Here is a 12,109-nt window from a genome sequence, read left to right on the forward strand (position 1 = left end):
AGGATGGTTTCCATCCATCGACCTCTGGGTTATGGGCCCAGCACGCTTCCGCTGGGAAACTCTGCAGCCGCCCCTGACAAGAATTAAACTCACAATCCCTGGCATGGGAGGCCAGTTTTTTAGGCATCTGGGGCATGGTGTTATAGCATGACCTATACGAACTTATAGAAACAGTAAAAAAAAGAATCACGTAGGGCACAGAGACATGCCCATGATATTTTGCTTTTTTTGAACGCTGGTTGCAATTAATTTGTAAAAAGAAAGATTGTTAGCAGTTTTTATATTTCTGTTTGCTGAAAACAAACTGGATAGAAGAGGATGGTTTCGATCCATAAATCACTGGGTTAACTGCTCAGCATACTTGCACTTCATCACTCCACTTTCAGGCACCACAAAATAATACTTGAACTCACAATACATGGATTAGGAGGCCAGTTTCTTAGGCCACTGTGGCACTGTGTGATCAGCATGACCTATACGAACTGATAGAAGCAGATTCAAAAAAAGAATCACGAAGGGCAGAGAGACATGCCCATGAAAGTATACTTTTTGTTAATCTCTATTTGCACTTCCTTTCTAAAAATTCAATAGCTTCAACATCTTTGTTACATGAACTCTCTTCTTCTTTCCCAAACTGCCTTCATCCACCCCAGATGGGACTCGAACCCACAATCCCTGGCTTAGAAGGCCAGTGCCTTATCCATTAGGCCACTAGGGTACTTGCCAAACTCTATCTTGATAGCAGAGAGTGGTTTCGATCCATCGACCTCTGGGTTACGGGGCCATCACGCTACCGCTGCACCTCTGTAATCAGTGTGACCTATACAAACTGACAGAAGCAGTCAAACAAAGAATCACAGAGGGCACTGAGACATGCCCATGAAATTATGCTATTTTTTATTTATGGTTGCAATTAATTTCTAAAAATAAAAATGGATTGCAGAGGATGGTTTCATCCATCAACCTCTGGGCCCATCACGTTTCCGCAGCGCCACTCTGCTTCAACCCACGGAGGGCACTGAGACATGCCATTGATATTATGCTTTTTTTTATCCCTGGTTGCAGTTCACTTCTGAAAATAAAAATGGATTGCAGAGGATGGTTTCAATCTATAGGCCTCTGGGTTATGGGCCCAGCACGCTTCTGCTGGGACACTCTGTTTTCAGCCACCCCTGACAAGACTTAAACTCACAATCTCTGGCTTGGGAGGCCAGTTTTTTAGGCATCTGGGGCATGGTGTAATAGCATGACCTATACGAACTGATAGAAACAGTAAAAAAAAGAATCACCAAGGGCAATGAGACATGCCGAAGATATTATGCTTTTTTTGATCGCTGGTTGCAATTAATTTCTAAAAATAAAAAATGTTAGCTGAGGATGGCTTCAGTTCATCGACCTCTGGGCCCAGCACGTTTCCACAGCGCCACAACCCACCCCAGAAGGGACTCAAACCCTCAATCCCTGGCTTAGGAGGCCAGTGCCTTATCCATTAGGCCACTGGGGCACTGCAAAGATAGAATGACCTATACGAACTGATAGAAGCAGTAAGGAAAATATATAATGGAAGGCAATGAGAAATGCCCATGAAATTATGCTTTGCTCATGAAATTATGCTTTTTTTGATTTATGGTTGCACTTCATTGCTAAAAATAAAACTGGATAGCAGAGGATGGTTTCCATCCATCGACCTCTGGGTTATGGGCCCAGCACGCTTCCGCTGGGAAACTCTGCAGCCGCCCCTGACAAGAATTAAACTCACAATCCCTGGCATGGGAGGCCAGTTTTTTAGGCATCTGGGGCATGGTGTTATAGCATGACCTATACGAACTTATAGAAACAGTAAAAAAAAGAATCACGTAGGGCACTGAGACATGCCCATGATATTTTGCTTTTTTTGAACGCTGGTTGCAATTAATTTGTAAAAATAAAGATTGTTAGCAGTTTTTATATTTCTGTTTGCTGAAAACAAACTGGATAGAAGAGGATGGTTTCGATCCATAAATCACTGGGTTAACTGCTCAGCATACTTGCACTTCATCACTCCACTTTCAGGCACCCCAAAATAATACTTGAACTCACAATACATGGATTAGGAGGCCAGTTTCTTAGGCCACTGTGGCACTGTGTGATCAGCATGACCTATACGAACTGATAGAAGCAGATTCAAAAAAAGAATCACGAAGGGCAGAGAGACATGCCCATGAAAGTATACTTTTTGTTAATCTCTATTTGCACTTCCTTTCTAAAAATTCAATAGCTTCAACATCTTTGTTACATGAACTCTCTTCTTCTTTCCCAAACTGCCTTCATCCACCCCAGATGGGACTCGAACCCACAATCCCTGGCTTAGAAGGCCAGGGCCTTATCCATTTGGCCACTAGGGTACTTGCCGAAATCTATCTTGATAGCAGAGAGTGGTTTCGATCCATCGACCTCTGGGTTACGGGGCCATCACGCTACCGCTGCTCCTCTGTAATCAGTGTGACCTATACAAACTGACAGAAGCAGTCAAACAAAGAATCACAGAGGGCACTGAGACATGCCCATGAAATTATGCTATTTTTTATTCATGGTTGCAATTAATTTCTAAAAATAAAAATGGATTGCAGAGGATGGTTTCATCCATCAACCTCTGGGCCCATCACGTTTCCGCAGCGCCACTCTGCTTCAACCCACGGAGGGCACTGAGACATGCCATTGATATTATGCTTTTTTTTATCCCTGGTTGCAGTTCACTTCTGAAAATAAAAATGGATTGCAGAGGATGGTTTCAATCTATAGGCCTCTGGGTTATGGGCCCAGCACGCTTCTGCTGGGACACTCTGTTTTCAGCCACCCCTGACAAGACTTAAACTCACAATCTCTGGCTTGGGAGGCCAGTTTTTTAGGCATCTGGGGCATGGTGTAATAGCATGACCTATACGAACTGATAGAAACAGTAAAAAAAAGAATCACCAAGGGCAATGAGACATGCCGAAGATATTATGCTTTTTTTGATCGCTGGTTGCAATTAATTTCTAAAAATAAAAATTGTTAGCTGAGGATGGCTTCAGGTCATCAACCTCTGGGCCCAGCTCGTTTCCACAGCGCCACAACCCACCCCAGAAGGGACTCGAAAGCTCAATCCCTGGCATGGGAGGCCGGTTTTTTAGGCATCTGGGGCATGGTGTTATAGCATGACCTATACGAACTGATAGAAACAGTAAAAAAAAAGAATCACCAAGGGCAATGAGACATGCCGAAGATATTATGCTTTTTTTGATCGCTGGTTGCAATTAATTTCTAAAAATAAAAATTGTTAGCTGAGGATGGCTTCAGTTCATCGACCTCTGGGCCCAGCACGTTTCCACAGCGCCACAACCCACCCCAGAAGGGACTCAAACCCTCAATCCCTGGCTTAGGAGGCCAGTGCCTTATCCATTAGGCCACTGGGGCACTGCAAAGATAGAATGACCTATACGAACTGATAGAAGCAGTAAGGAAAATATATAATGGAAGGCAATGAGAAATGCCCATGAAATTATGCTTTGCCCATGAAATTATGCTTTTTTTGATTTATGGTTGCACTTCATTGCTAAAAATAAAACTGGATAGCAGAGGATGGTTTCCATCCATCGACCTCTGGGTTATGGGCCCAGCACGCTTCCGCTGGGAAACTCTGCAGCCGCCCCTGACAAGAATTAAACTCACAATCCCTGGCATGGGAGGCCAGTTTTTTAGGCATCTGGGGCATGGTGTTATAGCATGACCTATACGAACTTATAGAAACAGTAAAAAAAAGAATCACGTAGGGCACTGAGACATGCCCATGATATTTTGCTTTTTTTGAACGCTGGTTGCAATTAATTTGTAAAAATAAAGATTGTTAGCAGTTTTTATATTTCTGTTTGCTGAAAACAAACTGGATAGAAGAGGATGGTTTCGATCCATAAATCACTGGGTTAACTGCTCAGCATACTTGCACTTCATCACTCCACTTTCAGGCACCCCAAAATAATACTTGAACTCACAATACATGGATTAGGAGGCCAGTTTCTTAGGCCACTGTGGCACTGTGTGATCAGCATGACCTATACGAACTGATAGAAGCAGATTCAAAAAAAGAATCACGAAGGGCAGAGAGACATGCCCATGAAAGTATACTTTTTGTTAATCTCTATTTGCACTTCCTTTCTAAAAATTCAATAGCTTCAACATCTTTGTTACATGAACTCTCTTCTTCTTTCCCAAACTGCCTTCATCCACCCCAGATGGGACTCGAACCCACAATCCCTGGCTTAGAAGGCCAGTGCCTTATCCATTAGGCCACTAGGGTACTTGCCGAAATCTATCTTGATAGCAGAGAGTGGTTTCGATCCATCGACCTCTGGGTTACGGGGCCATCACGCTACCGCTGCTCCTCTGTAATCAGTGTGACCTATACAAACTGACAGAAGCAGTCAAACAAAGAATCACAGAGGGCACTGAGACATGCCCATGAAATTATGCTATTTTTTATTCATGGTTGCAATTAATTTCTAAAAATAAAAATGGATTGCAGAGGATGGTTTCATCCATCAACCTCTGGGCCCATCACGTTTCCGCAGCGCCACTCTGCTTCAACCCACGGAGGGCACTGAGACATGCCATTGATATTATGCTTTTTTTTATCCCTGGTTGCAGTTCACTTCTGAAAATAAAAATGGATTGCAGAGGATGGTTTCAATCTATAGGCCTCTGGGTTATGGGCCCAGCACGCTTCTGCTGGGACACTCTGTTTTCAGCCACCCCTGACAAGACTTAAACTCACAATCTCTGGCTTGGGAGGCCAGTTTTTTAGGCATCTGGGGCATGGTGTAATAGCATGACCTATACGAACTGATAGAAACAGTAAAAAAAAGAATCACCAAGGGCAATGAGACATGCCGAAGATATTATGCTTTTTTGATCGCTGGTTGCAATTAATTTCTAAAAATAAAAATTGTTAGCTGAGGATGGCTTCAGGTCATCAACCTCTGGGCCCAGCTCGTTTCCACAGCGCCACAACCCACCCCAGAAGGGACTCGAAAGCTCAATCCCTGGCATGGGAGGCCGGTTTTTTAGGCATCTGGGGCATGGTGTTATAGCATGACCTATACGAACTGATAGAAACAGTAAAAAAAATGAATCACCAAGGGCAATGAGACATGCCGAAGATATTATGCTTTTTTTGATCGCTGGTTGCAATTAATTTCTAAAAATAAAAATTGTTAGCTGAGGATGGCTTCAGTTCATCGACCTCTGGGCCCAGCACGTTTCCACAGCGCCACAACCCACCCCAGAAGGGACTCAAACCCTCAATCCCTGGCTTAGGAGGCCAGTGCCTTATCCATTAGGCCACTGGGGCACTGCGAAGATAGAATGACCTATACGAACTGATAGAAGCAGTAAGGAAAATATATAATGGAAGGCAATGAGAAATGCCCATGAAATTATGCTTTGCCCATGAAATTATGCTTTTTTTGATTTATGGTTGCACTTCATTGCTAAAAATAAAACTGGATAGCAGAGGATGGTTTCCATCCATCGACCTCTGGGTTATGGGCCCAGCACGCTTCCGCTGGGAAACTCTGCAGCCGCCCCTGACAAGAATTAAACTCACAATCCCTGGCATGGGAGGCCAGTTTTTTAGGCATCTGGGGCATGGTGTTATAGCATGACCTATACGAACTTATAGAAACAGTAAAAAAAAGAATCACGTAGGGCACTGAGACATGCCCATGATATTTTGCTTTTTTTGAACGCTGGTTGCAATTAATTTGTAAAAATAAAGATTGTTAGCAGTTTTTATATTTCTGTTTGCTGAAAACAAACTGGATAGAAGAGGATGGTTTCGATCCATAAATCACTGGGTTAACTGCTCAGCATACTTGCACTTCATCACTCCACTTTCAGGCACCCCAAAATAATACTTGAACTCACAATACATGGATTAGGAGGCCAGTTTCTTAGGCCACTGTGGCACTGTGTGATCAGCATGACCTATACGAACTGATAGAAGCAGATTCAAAAAAAGAATCACGAAGGGCAGAGAGACATGCCCATGAAAGTATACTTTTTGTTAATCTCTATTTGCACTTCCTTTCTAAAAATTCAATAGCTTCAACATCTTTGTTACATGAACTCTCTTCTTCTTTCCCAAACTGCCTTCATCCACCCCAGATGGGACTCGAACCCACAATCCCTGGCTTAGAAGGCCAGTGCCTTATCCATTAGGCCACTAGGGTACTTGCCAAAACCTATCTTGATAGCAGAGAGTGGTTTCGATCCATCGACCTCTGGGTTACGGGGCCATCACGCTACCGCTGCACCTCTGTAATCAGTGTGACCTATACAAACTGACAGAAGCAGTCAAACAAAGAATCACAGAGGGCACTGAGACATGCCCATGAAATTATGCTATTTTTTATTTATGGTTGCAATTAATTTCTAAAAATAAAAATGGATTGCAGAGGATGGTTTCATCCATCAACCTCTGGGCCCATCACGTTTCCGCAGCGCCACTCTGCTTCAACCCACGGAGGGCACTGAGACATGCCATTGATATTATGCTTTTTTTTATCCCTGGTTGCAGTTCACTTCTGAAAATAAAAATGGATTGCAGAGGATGGTTTCAATCTATAGGCCTCTGGGTTATGGGCCCAGCACGCTTCTGCTGGGACACTCTGTTTTCAGCCACCCCTGACAAGACTTAAACTCACAATCTCTGGCTTGGGAGGCCAGTTTTTTAGGCATCTGGGGCATGGTGTAATAGCATGACCTATACGAACTGATAGAAACAGTAAAAAAAAATAATCAATCCCTGGCTTAGGAGGCCAGTGCCTTATCCATTAGGCCACTGGGGCACTGCGAATATATAATGACCTATACGAACTGATAGAAGCAGTAAGGAAAATATATAATGGAAGGCAATGAGAAATGCCCATGAAATTATGCTTTGCCCATGAAATTATGCTTTTTTTGATTTATGGTTGCACTTCATTGCTAAAAATAAAACTGGATAGCAGAGGATGGTTTCCATCCATCGACCTCTGGGTTATGGGCCCAGCATGCTTCCGCTGGGAAACTCTGCAGCCGCCCCTGACAAGAATTAAACTCACAATCCCTGGCATGGGAGGCCAGTTTTTTAGGCATCTGGGGCATGGTGTTATAGCATGACCTATACGAACTTATAGAAACAGTAAAAAAAAGAATCACGTAGGGCACTGAGACATGCCCATGATATTTTGCTTTTTTTGAACGCTGGTTGCAATTAATTTGTAAAAAGAAAGATTGTTAGCAGTTTTTATATTTCTGTTTGCTGAAAACAAACTGGATAGAAGAGGATGGTTTCGATCCATAAATCACTGGGTTAACTGCTCAGCATACTTGCACTTCATCACTCCACTTTCAGGCACCCCAAAATAATACTTGAACTCACAATACATGGATTAGGAGGCCAGTTTCTTAGGCCACTGTGGCACTGTGTGATCAGCATGACCTATACGAACTGATAGAAGCAGATTCAAAAAAAGAATCACGAAGGGCAGAGAGACATGCCCATGAAAGTATACTTTTTGTTAATCTCTATTTGCACTTCCTTTCTAAAAATTCAATAGCTTCAACATCTTTGTTACATGAACTCTCTTCTTCTTTCCCAAACTGCCTTCATCCACCCCAGATGGGACTCGAACCCACAATCCCTGGCTTAGAAGGCCAGTGCCTTATCCATTAGGCCACTAGGGTACTTGCCAAAATCTATCTTGATAGCAGAGAGTGGTTTCGATCCATCGACCTCTGGGTTACGGGGCCATCACGCTACCGCTGCACCTCTGTAATCAGTGTGACCTATACAAACTGACAGAAGCAGTCAAACAAAGAATCACAGAGGGCACTGAGACATGCCCATGAAATTATGCTATTTTTTATTTATGGTTGCAATTAATTTCTAAAAATAAAAATGGATTGCAGAGGATGGTTTCATCCATCAACCTCTGGGCCCATCACGTTTCCGCAGCGCCACTCTGCTTCAACCCACGGAGGGCACTGAGACATGCCATTGATATTATGCTTTTTTTTATCCCTGGTTGCAGTTCACTTCTGAAAATAAAAATGGATTGCAGAGGATGGTTTCAATCTATAGGCCTCTGGGTTATGGGCCCAGCACGCTTCTGCTGGGACACTCTGTTTTCAGCCACCCCTGACAAGACTTAAACTCACAATCTCTGGCTTGGGAGGCCAGTTTTTTAGGCATCTGGGGCATGGTGTAATAGCATGACCTATACGAACTGATAGAAACAGTAAAAAAAAGAATCACCAAGGGCAATGAGACATGCCGAAGATATTATGCTTTTTTTGATCGCTGGTTGCAATTAATTTCTAAAAATAAAAATTGTTAGCTGAGGATGGCTTCAGTTCATCGACCTCTGGGCCCAGCACGTTTCCACAGCGCCACAACCCACCCCAGAAGGGACTCAAACCCTCAATCCCTGGCTTAGGAGGCCAGTGCCTTATCCATTAGGCCACTGGGGCACTGCGAAGACAGAATGACCTATACGAACTGATAGAAGCAGTAAGGAAAATATATAATGGAAGGCAATGAGAAATGCCCATGAAATTATGCTTTGCCCATGAAATTATGCTTTTTTTTATTTATGGTTGCACTTCATTGCTAAAAATAAAACTGGATAGCAGAGGATGGTTTCCATCCATCGACCTCTGGGTTATGGGCCCAGCACGCTTCCGCTGGGAAACTCTGCAGCCGCCCCTGACAAGAATTAAACTCACAATCCCTGGCATGGGAGGCCAGTTTTTTAGGCATCTGGGGCATGGTGTTATAGCATGACCTATACGAACTTATAGAAACAGTAAAAAAAAGAATCACGTAGGGCACTGAGACATGCCCATGATATTTTGCTTTTTTTGAACGCTGGTTGCAATTAATTTGTAAAAAGAAAGATTGTTAGCAGTTTTTATATTTCTGTTTGCTGAAAACAAACTGGATAGAAGAGGATGGTTTCGATCCATAAATCACTGGGTTAACTGCTCAGCATACTTGCACTTCATCACTCCACTTTCAGGCACCCCAAAATAATACTTGAACTCACAATACATGGATTAGGAGGCCAGTTTCTTAGGCCACTGTGGCACTGTGTGATCAGCATGACCTATACGAACTGATAGAAGCAGATTCAAAAAAAGAATCACGAAGGGCAGAGAGACATGCCCATGAAAGTATACTTTTTGTTAATCTCTATTTGCACTTCCTTTCTAAAAATTCAATAGCTTCAACATCTTTGTTACATGAACTCTCTTCTTCTTTCCCAAACTGCCTTCATCCACCCCAGATGGGACTCGAACCCACAATCCCTGGCTTAGAAGGCCAGTGCCTTATCCATTAGGCCACTAGGGTACTTGCCAAAATCTATCTTGATAGCAGAGAGTGGTTTCGATCCATCGACCTCTGGGTTACGGGGCCATCACGCTACCGCTGCACCTCTGTAATCAGTGTGACCTATACAAACTGACAGAAGCAGTCAAACAAAGAATCACAGAGGGCACTGAGACATGCCCATGAAATTATGCTATTTTTTATTTATGGTTGCAATCAATTTCTAAAAATAAAAATGGATTGCAGAGGATGGTTTCATCCATCAACCTCTGGGCCCATCACGTTACCGCAGCGCCACTCTGCTTCAACCCACGGAGGGCACTGAGACATGCCATTGATATTACGCTTTTTTTTATCCCTGGTTGCAGTTCATTTCTGAAAATAAAAATGGATTGCAGAGGATGGTTTCAATCTATAGGCCTCTGGGTTATGGGCCCAGCACGCTTCCGCTGGGACACCAATCCCTGGCTTAGGAGGCCAGTGCCTTATCCATTAGGCCACTGGGGCACTGCAAATATGATGACCTATACAAACTGATAGAAGCAGTAAGGAAAATATATAATGGAAGGCAATGAGAAATGCCCATGAAATTATGCTTTGCCCATGAAATTATGCTTTTTTTGATTTATGGTTGCACTTCATTGCTAAAAATAAAACTGGATAGCAGAGGATGGTTTCCATCCATCGACCTCTGGGTTATGGGCCCAGCATGCTTCCGCTGGGAAACTCTGCAGCCGCCCCTGACAAGAATTAAACTCACAATCCCTGGCATGGGAGGCCAGTTTTTTAGGCATCTGGGGCATGGTGTTATAGCATGACCTATACGAACTGATAGAAACAGTAAAAAAAAGAATCACGTAGGGCACTGAGACATGCCCATGATATTTTGCTTTTTTTGAACGCTGGTTGCAATTAATTTGTAAAAATAAAGATTGTTAGCAGTTTTTATATTTCTGTTTGCTGAAAACAAACTGGATAGAAGAGGATGGTTTCGATCCATAAATCACTGGGTTAACTGCTCAGCATACTTGCACTTCATCACTCCACTTTCAGGCACCCCAAAATAATACTTGAACTCACAATACATGGATTAGGAGGCCAGTTTCTTAGGCCACTGTGGCACTGTGTGATCAGCATGACCTATACGAACTGATAAAACAGATTCAAAAAAAGAATCACGAAGGGCAGAAAGTATACTTTTTGTTAATCTCTATTTGCACTTCCTTTCTAAAAATTCAATACCTTCAACATCTTTGGTACATGAACTCTCTTCTTCTTTCCCAAACTGCCTTCATCCACCCCAGATGGGACTTGAACCCACAATCCCTGGCTTAGGAGGCCAGTGCCTTATCCATTAGGCCACTGGGGCACTGTGAATATGAAGACCTATACAAACTGATAGAAGCAGTAAGGAAAATATATAATGGAAGGCAATGAGAAATGCCCATGAAATTATGCTTTGCCCATGAAATTATGCTTTTTTTGATTTATGGTTGCACTTCATTGCTAAAAATAAAACTGGATAGCAGAGGATGGTTTCCATCCATCGACCTCTGGGTTATGGGCCCAGCATGCTTCCGCTGGGAAACTCTGCAGCCGCCCCTGACAAGAATTAAACTCACAATCCCTGGCATGGGAGGCCAGTTTTTTAGGCATCTGGGGCATGGTGTTATAGCATGACCTATACGAACTGATAGAAACAGTAAAAAAAAGAATCACGTAGGGCACTGAGACATGCCCATGATATTTTGCTTTTTTTGAACGCTGGTTGCAATTAATTTGTAAAAATAAAGATTGTTAGCAGTTTTTATATTTCTGTTTGCTGAAAACAAACTGGATAGAAGAGGATGGTTTCGATCCATAAATCACTGGGTTAACTGCTCAGCATACTTGCACTTCATCACTCCACTTTCAGGCACCCCAAAATAATACTTGAACTCACAATACATGGATTAGGAGGCCAGTTTCTTAGGCCACTGTGGCACTGTGTGATCAGCATGACCTATACGAACTGATAGAAGCAGATTCAAAAAAAGAATCACGAAGGGCAGAGAGACATGCCCATGAAAGTATACTTTTTGTTAATCTCTATTTGCACTTCCTTTCTAAAAATTCAATAGCTTCAACATCTTTGTTACATGAACTCTCTTCTTCTTTCCCAAACTGCCTTCATCCACCCCAGATGGGACGCGAACCCACAATCCCTGGCTTAGAAGGCCAGTGCCTTATCGATTAGGCCACTAGGGTGACATGCCCATGATATTTTGCTTTTTTTGAACGCTGGTTGCAATTAATTTGTAAAAAGAAAGATTGTTAGCAGTTTTTATATTTCTGTTTGCTGAAAACAAACTGGATAGAAGAGGATGGTTTCGATCCATAAATCACTGGGTTAACTGCTCAGCATACTTGCACTTCATCACTCCACTTTCAGGCACCCCAAAATAATACTTGAACTCACAATACATGGATTAGGAGGCCAGTTTCTTAGGCCACTGTGGCACTGTGTGATCAGCATGACCTATACGAACTGATAGAAGCAGATTCAAAAAAAGAATCACGAAGGGCAGAGAGACATGCCCATGAAAGTATACTTTTTGTTAATCCCTATTTGCACTTCATTTCTAAAAATTCAATAGCTTCAACATCTTTGTTACATGAACTCTCTTCTTCTTTCCCAAACTGCCTTCATCCACCCCAGATGGGACTCGAACCCACAATCCC

General features: G+C 42.8%; 12 non-coding genes across 12 annotated transcripts in view; all 12 read right to left on the reverse strand.

Moving 5' to 3' along the window:
* Positions 1 to 645: 645 nt before the first annotated feature.
* Positions 646 to 718, reverse strand: trnar-ucu (transfer RNA arginine (anticodon UCU)). Its single transcript has one exon. It is a non-coding gene; the product is annotated as a tRNA-Arg (tRNA).
* A 713-nt stretch (positions 719 to 1,431) lies between these two features.
* trnar-ccu (transfer RNA arginine (anticodon CCU)) lies at positions 1,432 to 1,504 on the reverse strand. Its single transcript has one exon. It is a non-coding gene; the product is annotated as a tRNA-Arg (tRNA).
* Positions 1,505 to 2,311: 807 nt separating this feature from the next.
* On the reverse strand, positions 2,312 to 2,384 carry trnar-ucu (transfer RNA arginine (anticodon UCU)). Its single transcript has one exon. It is a non-coding gene; the product is annotated as a tRNA-Arg (tRNA).
* Positions 2,385 to 3,362: 978 nt separating this feature from the next.
* Positions 3,363 to 3,435, reverse strand: trnar-ccu (transfer RNA arginine (anticodon CCU)). The gene has a single exon. It is a non-coding gene; the product is annotated as a tRNA-Arg (tRNA).
* An 807-nt stretch (positions 3,436 to 4,242) lies between these two features.
* trnar-ucu (transfer RNA arginine (anticodon UCU)) lies at positions 4,243 to 4,315 on the reverse strand. The gene has a single exon. It is a non-coding gene; the product is annotated as a tRNA-Arg (tRNA).
* Positions 4,316 to 5,292: 977 nt separating this feature from the next.
* trnar-ccu (transfer RNA arginine (anticodon CCU)) lies at positions 5,293 to 5,365 on the reverse strand. The gene has a single exon. It is a non-coding gene; the product is annotated as a tRNA-Arg (tRNA).
* An 807-nt stretch (positions 5,366 to 6,172) lies between these two features.
* Positions 6,173 to 6,245, reverse strand: trnar-ucu (transfer RNA arginine (anticodon UCU)). The gene has a single exon. It is a non-coding gene; the product is annotated as a tRNA-Arg (tRNA).
* Positions 6,246 to 7,670: 1,425 nt separating this feature from the next.
* On the reverse strand, positions 7,671 to 7,743 carry trnar-ucu (transfer RNA arginine (anticodon UCU)). Its single transcript has one exon. It is a non-coding gene; the product is annotated as a tRNA-Arg (tRNA).
* Positions 7,744 to 8,456: 713 nt separating this feature from the next.
* Positions 8,457 to 8,529, reverse strand: trnar-ccu (transfer RNA arginine (anticodon CCU)). Its single transcript has one exon. It is a non-coding gene; the product is annotated as a tRNA-Arg (tRNA).
* Positions 8,530 to 9,336: 807 nt separating this feature from the next.
* trnar-ucu (transfer RNA arginine (anticodon UCU)) lies at positions 9,337 to 9,409 on the reverse strand. Its single transcript has one exon. It is a non-coding gene; the product is annotated as a tRNA-Arg (tRNA).
* A 1,275-nt stretch (positions 9,410 to 10,684) lies between these two features.
* On the reverse strand, positions 10,685 to 10,757 carry trnar-ccu (transfer RNA arginine (anticodon CCU)). The gene has a single exon. It is a non-coding gene; the product is annotated as a tRNA-Arg (tRNA).
* Positions 10,758 to 12,078: 1,321 nt separating this feature from the next.
* The window catches only part of trnar-ucu (transfer RNA arginine (anticodon UCU)), a 73-nt gene continuing 42 nt past the window's right edge, over positions 12,079 to 12,109 (reverse strand). Inside the window, exon 1 of the tRNA in view lies at positions 12,079 to 12,109. This exon is cut by the window's right edge and continues 42 nt beyond it. This is a non-coding gene — a tRNA (tRNA-Arg).

This window comes from Salmo salar, chromosome 07 (assembly GCF_965601325.2).
Source record: "Salmo salar chromosome 07, fSalSal1, whole genome shotgun sequence".
In the NCBI taxonomy this organism is placed as follows: domain Eukaryota; kingdom Metazoa; phylum Chordata; class Actinopteri; order Salmoniformes; family Salmonidae; genus Salmo; species Salmo salar.